Here is a 16,386-nt window from a genome sequence, read left to right as displayed (position 1 = left end):
TCTCATGAATAAATAAATAAATAAATAATCTTTTAAAAAAAAGATTTTATGTATTTATTCATAGAGACACACAAAGAGAGAGAGAGAGAGAGGCAGAGACACACAGGCAGAGGGAGAAGCAGCCTCCATGCAGGGAACCTGACATGGGACTCCATCCCGGATCTCCAGGATCACACTCCGGGCTGCAGGCAGCGCTAAACCACTGCGCCACTGGGGCTGCCCTAGACCCAACTTTAAATTCATGATTCAGGTTGCTGTTTCTTAAAGGAGGCCCCATAAATTGTGTTAGCTCCAAACCCCACAAAACCAGGATCTGGCCCTGGCTGAATTCCTGATTCCTAACTAAACAGAGTAAGAGAGCTAAGGGTAGGAAGGGTGTTTAAACATGCCTGGTGGCCCCAAACACAATGAATGTCTATTCCATTGTGCTTGAGCATAAGTCTGGCATATGGAAATGACACCCCTCCTGAGGAAATAACACTTGGATAGGTTTTGGAAAAGGAGAGGTGGGAACAAACACCAGAAACATTGCATAGGCACAGTGAGAAATTGGATTGTGCACAAGAAGAGATAACCCTTAGGATCAGCATAGATGATTATCAGGTTGGTGATGTTAATATGCCAGATAGGGATCTCAGAGTTGATAGAACTTCAGGGAGGGATTGGGAAGGCAGAGGGTTTGCTTTTGAACGTCCAAGGATTCAAATTGTGAAAGCCTCTTCAAGGACTAAAGTTAGCAGATCTACTAGTATTTAATTCACCATCTCATAGTGCTAAAAAAAGGTAGTAAAAGTTGCAGTTATAAAGTGTAATTTAGGAGCACCTGGGTGGCTCAGTGGATGAGCGTCTGCCTTTGGCTCAGGTTGTAATCCTGGGATCCTGGGATATAGTCCTGCATCAGGCTTCCTGCAAGGAGCCTGCTTCTTTCTCCCTCTGCTTGTGTCTCTGCCCCTCTCTCTCTGTATCTTTCATGAATAAATAAATAAAATCTTTAAAAAAAAAAACAACAACAAAGTGTAATTTAGCAGCCAAGGGTGGAAAATAAAATAAAAGATTAGTTAATTTTTATTTTTAAGAGTTTTTTTTATTTTTAAGTAATCTCTATACCCAACTTGGGGCTCGAACTCACACCCCCAAGATGAAATGTTGCATGCCCCACCGACTGAGCCAGCCAGGAGCTTCAGTAACAGATTAATTTAGAAAAGCAAGTATTAACAAATGGAGCCGAAGGGAGGGTGTGCCTAAGACATATTAGACAAAATGGCATCATGCTTATGATCCTGCTTTGACTTTGACCAAATTTCAGCCCTTTGAGTCTAAAAAATAGCAAAATTAGGAAAGATTACCAAAACAAACATGGTTGGTTTACAGGAATAGTTATAATAACAGCAGCTATTTATAGAGGGCTAAGTGTTATAGCCCTCTAAGTGTTATACTAAATAATTTACCTGTATTACTTTCATTACTCCTTATAACAACTCAGTATGATGATGTCATATTCTTATTTTACATAGGATAAACTGCGTCTGAGGGTAGTTGCATTACCCGCCAATTTACAAACAGTGATCTGGACTCTAAAACCCATACCAGGGCATATAACCAGAGCATTATACTGCTTTTCAACATTCAGCGATCCTGCCTTTATTATTTTTCTGGAGCACACCTACGCAGAGAGAGCATTATGCAATTATAGATGCTTTGTTCCCGCACAATCACGGCAAGCTAAAATGCTCTTTGATAGTCTCACACCCTTACTAAGAACAGTGGCCTACTCAGTTGCACAGAAATAAATGACCAAGACTATCGGATTCCTCAAATGACTGCCTTTGATGACTCTGCTGTTTGGGGTGTAACTCTGCTTGGTGAAGAGAAGCAGCACGACTTTCATGTGAGTTTGTTTGAAAAACAGGAAGAGAGAAATTATGTATCACAGGTTACATTCTGTCTATCTTTCAAGTTTCGGATGGAGAATTTAAGCAAATGGGTGCCTGGGCTGCCTTCCCCGGGGCTTGCCTGCAGGGGTGGATTTGCATAAGGCAATTAAACAGTCCAGTATTCCCAGCCGAGTGAGGGAGAGAAGAGAAATAAGATAAGGAAAGCCTGCAGATGAAGTGCTTCCAGTCTCCCCTTGACACAGTGCAAGCAACCGGACATTTCTATTGAAAGCAACCACACCTGTCCTGAAACCAATCTTGCAGTGTACATGAACTAATTAGAATTTATTTATTTATTTATTTATTTATTTATTTATTTATTTATTTATTATTTTATTTTACTTATTAATGATAGGCACACAGTGAGAGAGAGAGAGAGAGAGAGGCAGAGACACAGGCAGAGGGAGAAGCAGGCTCCATGCACCGGGAGCCCGACGTGGGATTCGATCCCGGGTCTCCAGGATCGCTCCCTGGGCCAAAGGCAGGCGCTAAACCGCTGTGCCACCCAAGGATCCCAGTAATTAGAATTTAAATACAATTTTTTAAAAAGTAACCATACCTGAATGTTTAGCCCCTTGTATTTCCTCCATCTTTATCACAATTACTTTTCTTCTTTATTTACTTATTGTCCGTCTTTGCCCTAGAGCATGCATTTTTCACAAGGATAAAACCACCCCAAAGGTAAAAATTGGATCTTGGAGGGGAAAAATAAAATAAAATAAAAATAAAATCTTTCTATGTATAAAGCACAGATGGTAGGCACAATATAAAGCAGATACATAGTATCTCTGTGCTGTAAAATTTCATGATGGAGCAGTTAGGGAAAAAAAAAAAAAACTTCAAATGTTTCCTTGGAGGGGCATTAATGAGAAAATGTAGAAGACTATTCTAGGGGGTAAGTTTCAGAAGGGCGGGGTGTGCAGATACTTTGTCTATCATAGTCCCAGTGCCTGGCAATGCTCTGCCCAGAGTAAGGGTGTAATAAGTATCTTGCAGAATCAACTCTTTGTCTTTCTCACAACATATCACGTCTCACATATGTTGTCATTATTCTAAAGTGGAAAAGAGAGGGGTGCCCGGGTGTCTCAGTCGGTTAAGCATCCGACTCTTGATTTTGGTTCAGGTCATAAAATCAGGGGCCTTGGGTTCTGTGTTCAGTGGGGGATCTGCTTGAGATGCTCTCTCTCGTACTCCCCCTCCGTTCCTCTCTCTATTCCTTGTACTCTGGTGTGTGTTCTCTCTGAATAAAAAACTAAAACCTTTATTTTTTTTAAAGATTTTATTTATTTATTCATGAGACAGAGAGAGAGAGAGAGAGAGAGGCAGAGACACAGGCAGAGAAAGAAGCAGGCTCCATGCAGGGAGCCCAATGTAGGACCCGATCCGGGGTCCCCAGGATCATGCCCTGAGCCAAAGGCAGACAGACATTCAACCCCCGAGACACCCAGGCATCCCAAAACTAAAATTTTTAAAGTGGAAAGGAAAGTTGGGAAAGGAAATTATATAGAGGAAATCTTGTTTTTTTTTTTTGTTTTTTTTTTTTTCCAGAAAGGAGTCTAGGTGGGTGGGGCAAGAGGTCACACAGAAAGTTTCAACTTGAAAGTAAAGTCGTTTTTTCAGAAAGCTACTCTATCACAATCAGCCAGTGTTTACTTTTAGATATCTCCATACTGAATACTTCATTTAAAAATAGGCACCCAGCATTTAAGTCAGAACTTTCTCATTATTCTTATGTTCTGCCCAATGTTCTTGCTAGGTATTGTTATTTCTTCCACGAGGCCAGACTTTGGTCTCATGAGCTCAAAGCCATGACTGCCAAGAAGTACTTGTGAGTGGGTGTAAAGTATTGGAGAACAGAGGCCTCAAGGCTTTCAGCCACTTCATAGTAACCATTCCTGGTCAGATAGACCCCATGCTCTGCTTCCTAATCTAACATGGGGTTCCTTTTAGGTCAGGATTGGGACAGCTGAAGATAGTTGAGACAGTGGGCATTTCTTGTGGTCTCTTCTTGTTTCCCCAGCTGACGATGTCTTCCTAAAGCTTTCTCATGAAGGAAAAGGGTTCTGCAGAAACAGAAAAAATGCCACCGTCATGATCTGAGGCTGACAGATTTCTCTACAACCCTATGCTTCACATGCCCATGGCCATGTGGGAAAGCTTTGAATATGAGGATCTTCAAGACATTCTGTTTGTCAGTGTTGCTTCTATATACCTCAGTCTCCTGTTCTCTATACCTCAGATGGCTTGAAATTTCCACCTGTGGGGCTTAGGTAGACAGAAATATGCTTAATAGCATATCATCCCTACTGGAATCTACATACTGATAGAAAGTTTCTGAGTAAAGCAACAGTGATAGTAAAGGAATAGGAAATAATTCTCTTTAGAAAAGATAAATTATCTGTTTATGCTGAAAGAAACAGCTGGAGAGTGATTTAACAAGTGTCTATAAAAGAGGTATGAAAATATGTCCTCTTACCTTTCCATTCATTCTTAAATCTCTAAATGGTCACAGAAATGAGTACACAAGATTAAATGGCTTTGGAGCATAGAAAACTGTGCTCCATCATACAAATGCAGAGATTTTGACTGCAGGAACTTTGTAGAATTCAGAACATGGAAGGAGTGTTAGCCTTTGAGAAGATCCACACTTCTGAGACTTTTGGAGAAGGAAAAGATGATGGATCAGGGAAATAGGAAGGTGGAAAGTTAGCTAAAGTTTCCATGATAGGTGTCTCTTGATCTATGTTCCCAGAAGGAACATTCTCAAAATCTGACCTCCATAGAGCTCATATTCAAAATTATTTTTGAGGTGCAAGTAAAAGCTCCCTTGGAGTTACTATTCCATTCTGTCACCTGTCATGCATTTTGTGAAATCAGTGAGGCTCTATAAGAGTGACAGTCAGAGTTGACAGGTAGCTGCTTCTGGTCAACGAAGATCTTAGCCAGACTAGTGCTACCTTGGCCATCCTCCCAGAGGAGGGTAACAAGGGTCATCTAGTTTAGTGAAGGCAGTAAGGAGGAACTGAGGACTTTGAACTGGGAATGAATCTGAAACAGCCCATTTGCAAAGTAATGTCTGGGAGTTTGTGTGCACTGAAAAAGTGTTCCTGATTTTCAGTAATCGAAAGATGAGGGAGGGGTGCCAGGGTGACTCAGATGGTTAAACATCTGTCTTTGGCTCAGGTCATGATCCCAGAATCCTGGGATTGAGCCCCATGTTGGGCTCCCTGCTCAATGGGGAGCCTGTTTCTTCCTCTCCCTCTCTTCCTCCCCCTGCTGTGCTCTGTCTCTTTCTCTCAAATAAATGAATACAATCTTAAAAAAAAAAAAAAAAAAAGGATGAAGTACATTTCTACAGTTTTTTTTTAATCTAGAGAATTCAAATGATCAAAGTATTATTTTGTTGTTGTTGTTTTAGAGTGAAAAGGCGTGCCTTGGTGGCTCAGTTGGTTAAACATCTATCTGGCTCTTGATTTAGGCTTAGGTCGTGATCTCAGGGTGTCAGATTAAACCCCACATGGGCTCAGCACACAGTGGGGAGTCTGCTTCTCTCTCTCCCTCTGCCCCTCCCCCCATCTGATGCACGCACTCTCTAAAATAAATGAATAAATCTTAAAAAAAGACAAAGAGTGAAATTATGGAAGTATGGCAGAGGCTCTCCTGACATACCTTCATTTAAACAAATGTCCAAATTAGCCAATCTTCTCCATTCTCTCTGTACCATTCTGGCAGACACCCATGGCCAGTTCACTACTTTCTAGGTCTCTTCTATTCCCATCAGTTGAATTGTTTGTGCAACAAGTACTTGCTCTTACAATTATATATTTCCTCATTTTAAATTATGATATATTAAGATGTCCTTTTTGGTGCACAGTTGTTTGAACGTTGACGTGTTGTGATATATGTATGACATATTGTACAGATTAGTATAACCACCGTCACAATCAAGATATGGAAGAGTTCCATCAGTATCCCAAAGTTTCTTAGGCTATAGTCACATTATCTCTCTATTCCTACAATGGCAATCACTGATCTGTTCTTCAACCCTATAGTTCTGTCCTCTTGAGAATGATAGAAATGCATTTATAAAGTACATAAGCTTTTGAGACTAGTTTCTTTCATTCAGCATAATGCTTTTGAGATTCATCCAAATTGCTGCATATTTCAGTCATTTATTTCTTTATATTGCTGGGTAGTGTTTTATTGGATGAATGCAACACTGCTTGTTTATTCACTCTTAGAAGGACATTTGGGTTGTTTCAATTTGTGGCTATTGTGAATAGAACTACTAAAAACATTCATGTACACATCTGTGTGTGAACATAGCTTCCATTTTTCTAGGGTGACTACAACAGAAGTGGATTGATGGGTCATATGGTAGGGGTGTGTTTAACTTTATAAGTAACTGCCAAATGGCTTTCCAGAATGGCTGTCCCATTTTGTTTTCCCCTCAGCTGTGTGAGAGAATTCCAACTGCAATGCATCCTTATTAGCACTTGGTACTGTCAGTATTTTTTAAAGTCACTTTTGGGATCCCTGGGTGGCGCAGCGGCTTAGCGCCTGCCTTTGACCCAGGGCGCGATCCTGGAGACCCGGGATCGAATCCCACGTCAGGCTCCCAGTGCATGGAGCCTGCTTCTCCCTCTGCCTGTGTCTCTGCCTCTCTCTCTCTCTCTGTGTGACTATCATAAATAAATTTAAAAAAAAATAAAAAATAAATAAATAAAGTCACTTTCATAGATTTGAGGTGGTATTCCATTATGGTTTTAATTTTCATGTCACTAATGGTTGAAGAGATTGAGTATCTTTTCATGTATTCTTTTGCCACCTATGTATCTTTTTAAGTGTTAACCACTATTTCTTCAAACATATTTTTATTACTTTTAAAAAGTTCTACTCTCAATGTGGGGGTTGAATTCATGACCCCAAGGTCAAAAGTCACATATATATATATATGATTTTATTTATTTATTTGACAGAGAGAGAGTGTGCAAGAGAGTGCATAAACAGAGGGAGTGGCAGAGGGAGAGCAAGAAGCAGGCTCCCCACCAAGCAGGCTCCCCACCAAGTAGACTCCCCACCAAGCAGGGAGCCAGAAACGAGACTCCACCCCAAGACCCTGGGATCACAACTTGAGCCAAAGGCAGACATTTAACTTACTGAGCCATCCAGGTGCCCTTCAAACATATTTTTTAACACCACGCTCTTACTTGTTTCTTTTTGGGACTTCGAGTGGCTATAAGGAAGGATGCGATGGAGAAATTTCAATGTGATTCTGAACTTTGGGGTTAAGTGATTGAAGAGTGCCAGTAACAAAAATAAGGAAGCCAGATAAGGGAAGCATTTGTGGGGGCAAAGAAGTAGTTATAGAATGGAAGAGTAAGTTAAAGATGTAAACTTTGCACCTGTTGACTTTGATGGGATGATTATCTACCCAAAAGTAAATATCAAGCATAGGAGAATGATTTTCTTTCCAATCTCTTTCTCCTTTTATAGAGTCTGCCATCCACTGAGAACAAGAGAATAGAAAGTGGCTTTTTCTCAATGTAGCTTCAGGCTGGAAAGGCATTAGACATATTTTTAGCGTAACAATAAATCAATTTTAGCAAAAAAAAAAATGCCAGGAGGAGGTAAATCTTTGCAGGGACAGATTTGAGTTTTTGGGGTTTTGTTTTTGTGTTTTTTAGATTTTATTTATTATTCATGAAAAATGGAGAGAGAGTCTGAGACATAGGCAGAGGGAGAAAGCAGGCTCCATACAGGGAGCCTGATGTGGGACTCGATTCTGGGACTTCAGGATCACGCTCTGGGCTGAAGGCAGACGCTTAACTGCTGAGCCACCCAGGCATCGCAGATTTGAGTATTTTTAGATGTTCTGTCTGAAGCCAGGTGGCATGGAGGGTTGTGCTTTTCAATTCTTCGACCGGGAGCAGCCCTCACTCCCAAACTGGTCTACTCAACCCATCCAAATGTAGTTGCAGATGTTTAAAAATAACTACAATTCATACAGAGGAATGGGAAAGGGGAAGTAGGACCTTGGAGCTGGACTCTGTGGCAGGGGTACACTCAACATCCATCCCAGCCTTCCTCTACCTACCCTTTCTCCAACCAAAGATCTTCCCTTCCTGCACATCCTTCTAGTTGAGGTTGGCCATGTGACTCAGTTCAGCAGACAAGTTATAGATAAAGAAAATCTTAGCTTCCTGTCTTTATACCTAGAATGAATGTAGTGTTTCTAACTGTAGGAGTAAGTACTGAGGAACGGGGAAGCGGAAGAATGAAGGATGCTTACTTTTTTAGAGCAAGCCTTGGATTCTCATCGTTTTAGCTAAACAACTCCCTATATGAATAAACCACTGTGGGTTTTGGTTTTTATGTTTGAGCACATCCCCTAATTTACATAGGAGCGAGAAGGTTAAAAATAATGGTGATACTGTGTGAAAGGACAGAAATGGCACGAGGGAGACAGAAAAAACAGAAGTGTAGGGAATACTGTCTCCATTGAAACAGGGGATTGTGTTGAGGTGGGCCTGAGATTCTGGGATTCAAGTCTCATATTTATGGACAGGACAGGGGAGAATGGTTAGAAAAATAAGCTAAAGAAGCCAATCTCAAGTCTCTAGGGTTGGAATAGAAAGCCTGAACCTGATGTGCTAAATACCCATTCTCTGGAATTGTGTGAGGTGGCCTGACCAGCTAACAGTTACATTGATTTACAGTGGACTGAAATTAAGGGAGACTTCCTTCTGTGATAAAGTGGTATGGTGCTTAGGTTACACCAATGTTTGGTCAGAGATGGCAGAAAGAGTTAAAAAGGGAGGCTATTTTTTTTGGAATTCATCATCATAGTAATGATATTTATAGCTAGTTACATGACATGAAATCCAGTAAATGTTACATAGTAGGTACTTAGTATTTACTGTATGACCAAATGAATGAGAGTTAATAAGATATCAAACACTGAAAGGTAACTTTAGTATCCCTTCCAAATCGAATCACTTATAATTCTTCACGTACTCCCGCCTATCTCAGAGTCATACCATATACCATTCCTCCGCCCCAGAATGCTCATCCTTCTCCCACCTACATATGTCCCTCCCTCACTGTAAAACTCACACTGCTCAAAAAGATTTTTTTTCCTTCACTCAACTAGTCTCAGTTACTCCAATAACTACGTCTGGTCACACAGTATTAATTTTGTATAATGTGACTACCTATACTGCATAGTTGTGAATTTCTACAGTTTAGATAAAGCAAAAATATCTACCTCTGTTTTTTCTATGAGATTGAAAGCTGCTAAGAAGAGATATGTATCTTTTATGTCCATTCTATTTTCTTATACTCTTATCTTTGAAAGCTGTAACTATTTTTCGCTCAGTAAACATTACAAACGGACTCATGCTGGGACACAATTCTTGCATTACAGTAACAAGAAATGTAAATAACAAGTCAGATCTAGTTCTCTAGTCACTAAACAAAGGAAGGAGAATGATCATCTGAGCAGTGTATGTCCAACATTATATAAAAATATAATATTTAAAATTGAACTTGGAAACTTATTGCAAATTTAGACTTCATTCTAACTTTCTCAGAAACTCAAAGAAAGACACTTAAGTTCTGGGTCTGGGTTCTTGTCTTATCTCATAAGAAATGAACTGTTCCGTGGATTATTTGATATATATAAAGCCATTTCTAACTATCCTGAATGAGGAGTTTGGGGTAGGGAAAATAGGAAGCTTTTCTGAAAGGGACAAATCTCATTAGAAGCAAATATGCAAAATAAATCTCTAAAGATACATCCCATTTCTGTGGTTGTGTGGTCTGAAAATATTACAGAAAGTAAAAATCAGCATTCATGGAGCTCAGATGATCTTAATGTCATTTAACCTAGTTTCTTTATGTGACAGATAAGGGAACTTAAACCTTGACAAGTTTTGCTTCCCTTTCCATGATAAGATTAGATGAGGTTTGGGGAAGGTCATATTCAATTCTCAAAATGAGTTCATCAGTAGTTCTGGGAACTTCTCTTTAATATTGTCTTTGGGCACATGCTAGAGAAAATGTTATTGGCGAAACCAAGTCAGATATAGTGAGGTTTTCTAGCAAGGAGAACTTTGTATGGAACACAGGTGGACAGACTTACATCAGACTCTAACCTGTCTTGTAGTAAGTTCTGGTGAAGTTTAATAGCAATAATAATAAGGATGTTTGCCAAGATGCAGTTGCATAGACCTGAAAACAAACCAATAAACAAACAAAAACAAAGTCCATGTGCAAGACCTGGCTATCAAATGCAAGAAAATGATATGTTATGCACAGAAGATGATGTTGAATTCTGGGGGGAAAAATCAGCAATGCCCTAAGGGCGCCTGGGTGGCATAATTAGTTGAGTCCAGTTCTTAGTTTTGGCTCAGGTCATGATCTCATAGTCATAGGATTGAGCCCTACTTGGTGCTCGTAGCTCAGTATGGAGTCTGCCAGGGATTCCTTCTCCCTCTCCTTCTGCCCCACCCCCTGCTTGTGTGTATGCTCTCTCTCTCAAATAATTAAGTAAATAAATCTTAAAAAAAAAAAAAAATCAGGGATGCCTGGGTGGATCAGCAGTTGAGCATCTGCCTTTGGCTCAGGGCGTGATCCCAGATCTGGGGATCGAATCCCACATCAGGCTCCCTGTGAGGAAGCCTGCTTCTCCCTCTATCTGTATCTCTGTCTCTCTCTCTCTGAGTCTCTCATGAATAAATAAGTAAAATCTTTAAAAAAATAAAAATGAAAATAAAAATTAAAAAAAATCAGCAGTGGAGAATAGTAAATGCCTCTTGAATGGAGTGTTTGGTTTTATTTTACTTTGGGTAATGGATTACCTTGATCAGTGAGTGTAGGTTAAGAAGCAAACTGAAGGAAGAAAATATACTCTAGTCCTTGTTCGACTATTGATTATCTATATAATTTCATTGATTTGTTCAACACCTTCTCCCCACACTTTTTTCCCCCTCTTTGAATACCTTTTAGGGCTGAGTTTGGATGCCAAAGTAAGGGTAATAACCAATAAGAGTGGTTGCTAAGTAGGAGAACTTGGGTGGCTCAGTTGGTTAAGCATTCTGACTCTTGATTTTGGCTCAGGTCATGAGCTCAGGGTGGTATTGAACTCTGTGTTTAAAATTCCTCCCTCTGCCTGCCCCTCCCCTTTACTGAGCATGTGCCCTCTCTCTCTCTCTCTCTTTCAAAATAAAAAAAAATAAACAAATAAAAAAAAAGGAGTGGTGGAGTGGTTGCTAAATATATATGCTAAATATATATATCTGTACACACACACTTAAACTATATATAAATATTTATCAGGCAATAAACTCAATGGAGAAAATAATTTTAAAATAATGATAAATACAAATACTTTACTTTCAATATAATTTTTACTATTTGTTATTTTACCTACTTATATTAAATTATAATGCATTTTTTTTTTTTTTTTACTTGAGCCCAAGTTAAATTATGCCACAGGGAGACAATCCAGAAATAAAATGGTAGAGGCATGACATCACAAAGGTAAAATGGCAACGGTAATTCAGAGTAGGTTCATGCACATAAATAAAGGAGGATTAGCTATCAGTCCCAACTGCCAGTATTTCAGCCCATTACTAAAAAATATACCTTACGTTTTACAATATAGCTGGATAGGTTGAAGACGACTCTAAGAGTTTAGCTATAGCTTTTGTATGATGGAATAAGTGGGCTGCCCAAGGATAGGCCTTTCTTTTTTAAGATTCTATTTATTTATTCACGAGAAACACAGAGAGAGAGAGAGAGAGAGAGAGGCAGAGACACCGGCAGGGGGAGGAGCAGGCTCCATGCAGGGAACCGGAGGACGTGGGACTCGATTCCGGGTCTCTAGGATCCTGCCCTGGACTGAAGGTGGCACTAAACTGCTGAGTCACCGGGGCTGCTTCCAGGATAAGCCTTTCTTTAAACTTCCTGATGGTTCAGAGTTTTTAGCAAATATGCCTGAGTCTTCCCGCAGAGAAAAGTTTATTTTCAGGAAGGAAAACCAAAGGGCCAATGCAGTGCAATACAAGCTTTGTTCAAGATAACTTTCAACAGTCAAGATAGATTGGGTGGGTGTGAACATATTAACACTGTGTATTCCATTCCAGAGAGATGACTCAAAATTCAGAAGGCTGGTGCTTTAGCCACCCACAACTATTTTCTGGACAATTATAAATATTTTAATCCTGATGCCATGATTAATTGAGCATCTGATACAACATCTGGAAGCCATACTGCATCCTAAGTGCCCACCAGCTTCGGTGCCTGTGGAGGGGACGGTAGGGTGTGCCAAGAATCTCACCTGCTTGCTCTTGAACAGGACAGAGAATTAACATCAAAATACAGAGGAGAAAGATGAAGGCTGGAGGCTGGGGGGGTGGAGGGGTTGCTGTTTGTTTTCTTAGTATGTTGATAAAATATTTGCCAAGCAGGAGATATTGAACTCTACTGTAAGAAACTTCAAGCCAAACTCGGCTAACAAAACATAAAATTTGGCATCATTGCTAAGCATAAAAATAAGTATTTCATCTAATAAATATATGTTGGCTTACTGCTGCCTTTTAATTTTGTCCTCCTGCCTTTCATCAATTTGTTATTCATTTGGGGCATAGGCTCCCTAAGGGAACCTTATAATCATTCATAAATAATATGATGCTTAATTGTACAATCATGTGGGCTATTTCTTGGGGAAAAAAGAAAGAAAGAAAGCCAAAGTTATCCAGTTCTAGAAAGTCAGAAGAAATGAAGCTTGCTTTTAAATTGCCTCCTTCCTTTTTCACTCTTGCTGTACTTCTGGAAGGGTGAGTCACGGTGATCTAATTGTAAAGTGATTGGGATTTGATATGCTGGTTAATGATCATCCAAGGGGAAGAATGGTTTGCCAGGCTCATCCAGACCCAGAGCCTTTCTGGACAAGAGGCAGTAACTGCCAATCCAAGGAACCTGATTACTGAGGGAAACTCCTCTATCTTTAGTTGGATGCAAGGCATAATAACAGTGTAGGAAGACATTTAAAATGTGGATTGCCCCCTATGCACCTGTCCCTTTGTTTATTTCTTTCTCAGGAAATATTATTGTTTTCAGACGTTACAGTGGAGAAAAAAGCCAATGTGGTTAAAGAGGAAATGTGTGGTTCTGAAATGTTTACTTCTGACCTTCTACTTATTATTGTTACTTTAAAAATTATTATTTCTCTCCTAGTGACTCATTGTAATACTAATTTGTCATTAGGTGCCTTCAAGCTTAAAAAAATACTTTCCAGTATTTTCTATTAAAGCAGAAATACAAGGCTTTCTAAGCTCTTTTTTGTTTCTTCTTCATGATTTTTTAAAACCAAACTAATTTTCTAATTTTAAACCAAATTAATCTTCTAACTCTTCCCTAAAGACCTAAAATATCAAATGTAATTGACAGATTTTTCACAAAACCTAGGAATGACTTGAGGCTTAAAAATAAAATGGTTGGAGGTTTATTTCTTAAGGCCTCAGAACAAGACACGCTCCAACATCATTTTTTTGTTTTTTAATTTTTTCCGCCTAATTTGCTTCCTTTTTTTTTTTAAAGTAAGTTCTATTCTATGCCCAACATGGGGTTTAAACTCATAACCCCAAGATCAAGAGTCCTGTACATTATGGAGTCAGCCAGATGCTCCTTATTTGCTTACATTTTTGAACAGCATTTTGCTCCTTCATATCCTTTATGAAGAATATCCTAATCTCTTAAATATTATAATTTGCCCCTCAAAGTCAGAAAGGAGATCCTGAAGTTAGAACCATTCATTTGTGTACTAGGCAGATCTCATTATTCAGTCCCCATAGATTTTAGAATTATCTCTCTCTACCTGTCTTTGAATTAGCTCTTTTATAATGGCATGGGTAGGGGCACCTGGGTGGCTCAGCTAGTTAAGCATCTGCCTTTGGCACAGGTCAACATCTCAGGGTCCTGGGACCCAGCTCTGCGTGGGACTCTGCTCAGCAGGGAGCCTGCTTCTCCCTCACCCTCTGCCCCTCTCCCCTGCTCAGACTCTCTCTCTCTCTCATAAATAAATAAAATCTTAAAAGAAAAAATAATGGCATGGGTAATTGACCAGAAATCCACCATGTAAATAAGAAAGAATGTAGGAGGACTACTGAAGATAATGGACTATTTCCCCTTGTCTTTAGCAGAACTAGTCATGTTATTTCATAATCAGTGAGGCTTTACTTATTTTAAAAATTAATTTTATTGACCACATTTAAAAAAAAGATTTTGTTTATTTATTCATGAGAGACACACACACACACACACAGAGGCAGAGACGCGGGTAGAGGGAGAAGCAAGCTCCATGCAGGGAGCCGGATGTGGGACTCGATCCCAGGACCCCAGGATCATGCCCTGAGCTGAAGGTAGATGCTCAACCACTGAGCCACCCACGCCTCCCTTGACCACATTATTTATCAAAAGAATGAAGTTGGAAAAAAAAAAAGAATGAAGTTGGATTTTTACTTTACACCAACAAAAATTAACTCAAAATGGATCAAATAACTATAAGACCTACAACTATAAAACTCTTAAAAGAAAACATCAAGGAAAAGCTTCATGGCATGGGATTTGACAGCGATTTCTTGGATATGACACCAGAAGCGCAGGCAACAACATAAAATAGGTAAGTTGGGCTTTATAAAAATTAAAGACTTCTGTGCATCAAAGGGCGTTATCAAGAGTGAAAAGGCAACCCACAGAATGGGAAAGTATTTACAAGCTATATACCTTATAGAGGGGGCTAATAGGTAGAATAAAGAACTCACTCCTACAACTCAACAATAAGACAAATTACCTGATTAAACTGACATTTTCCCAAAGATATACAAATGGCCAATAAGTACCTGAAAAAAAATGCCCCAAATAACTAATCATTAGGGAAATGCAAATCAAAACCATAATGAAATACCACCTCACACCCATTAGAATAGCTATTATGAGCTATTCAATAGAAAATAACAATATAAAGCATTCAATATAAAGCATTCAGTAGAAAATAACAATTCTTGACAAAGGTGGAAACATTGGAGCCTTATGCATAGCTGGTGGGAATGCAAAATGGTGCAATCACTATGGAAAACACTATGGAGATTCTCCAAAGGATTAAATGTACCATTAGCATATGATCCAGCAATTCTGATTCTGGGTATATACCCAAGTAATTGATAGCAAGGACCTGAACAGCTACTTTTTTTGTTTGTTTTTTGGGGTTTTTAAAAAGATTGTATTTATTCATGAGAGACACAGAGAGAGAAGCAGGCTCCCTACAGGGAGCCTGATGTGGGACTCGATCGCAGGACCCCGGGATCACGACCTGAGCCAAGGCCGACACTCAACCTGAGCCACCCGGGTGCCCTGGACAGCTTCTTGTATACTAAAATTCATGACAGCATTATTCATGATAGCCAAAAGGTGGAAACAAATATCAATCCATGGATGAATTGATAAACAAAATATGGTACTACATACAATGAAATATTTTCAATTTTAAAAATGGATACATGCTACAACATATGAACCTTGAAGACTTATGAAAAGTGAAATAGGCCAGATACAAAAGGACACATTGTATGAATCCAGTTGTATAAGTACCTGGAATAGTCAAATTCATGCAGAAGAAAGTTGAACAGTAGTTACTGGGGCTGAGATGGAGGGGTCGTGAAGTGGCTCGGGGGGTGATAACAGGGAGTTATTATTTACTGGGTAGAGAGTTTCAATTTGGGATAATAAAAAAGTTCTGGAGCTAGATTGCAGTGATGGTGGCACAACGATGTGAATGTACCTAATGTCACGAGCTATACACTCAAAAATGATTGAAATGGTAAATTTTGTGTCATAAATATTTACCATAACAAAACCTCCCCCACACATTTATCTATATATTCTTAATTTGGACTTCCCTAACAGCAGACTCTGGGAAACAAGGATTTGAGAGTGAGTAGTTTATTTGGGATTCCCACTGTCGGCAAGTGGGGAAGGAAGGTGAGAGAAGGCAGGCAAGACGGTTTATGTTATCAAGCCATGTACACTGGAAACGTAATTCAGCTGGAAACGCTGGGATCCAGTAGAACACAAACCTGAGAGCTAAGTCCCCCCGTTCCCACAGCATTCTTAAAGGGCTACTCCGTAGACGGCTGCTCATTCCCTTGAGCCAGTGCAGCAGAGTGGACGCCTGTGACTCCCATAAAATGCTTGGGCAAGGGGTCCTCCTCTGGCAACTGGACATAGTAAAGGCTGAGGCATTAGCAAAATCTGCCTCAATATATTTAATTCAGACTTAAAACAAAATAAACAGACCTGAAACGCCTGGAGGGCTCTGCGGTTGAGGGTCTGCCTTCAGCCTAGGTGGTGATCCCAGGGTCCTGGGATCGAGTCCTGCATCCGGCTCCCC

At 39.7% G+C, this 16,386-nt stretch overlaps 1 long non-coding RNA gene across 3 annotated transcripts in view; it reads left to right on the top strand.

Annotated features, from left to right (window-relative positions):
- The window catches only part of LOC102153269, a 53,225-nt gene extending 40,636 nt beyond the window's left edge, over positions 1-12,589 (top strand). For 2 of the 3 annotated variants that reach the window (XR_005367804.1, XR_005367805.1), the window contains exons 3-4: positions 1,515-1,888; positions 12,083-12,589. This is a non-coding gene — a long non-coding RNA (uncharacterized LOC102153269). The remainder of the gene's footprint in view (positions 1-1,514; positions 1,889-12,082) is intronic. The other variant, XR_005367803.1, reaches the window with a different exon arrangement.
- Positions 12,590-16,386: the final 3,797 nt, after the last annotated feature.

This window comes from Canis lupus, chromosome 12 (assembly GCF_011100685.1).
Source record: "Canis lupus familiaris isolate Mischka breed German Shepherd chromosome 12, alternate assembly UU_Cfam_GSD_1.0, whole genome shotgun sequence".
Lineage (NCBI taxonomy): Eukaryota > Metazoa > Chordata > Mammalia > Carnivora > Canidae > Canis > Canis lupus.
This window is presented reverse-complemented; position numbering and strand designations above follow the sequence as displayed.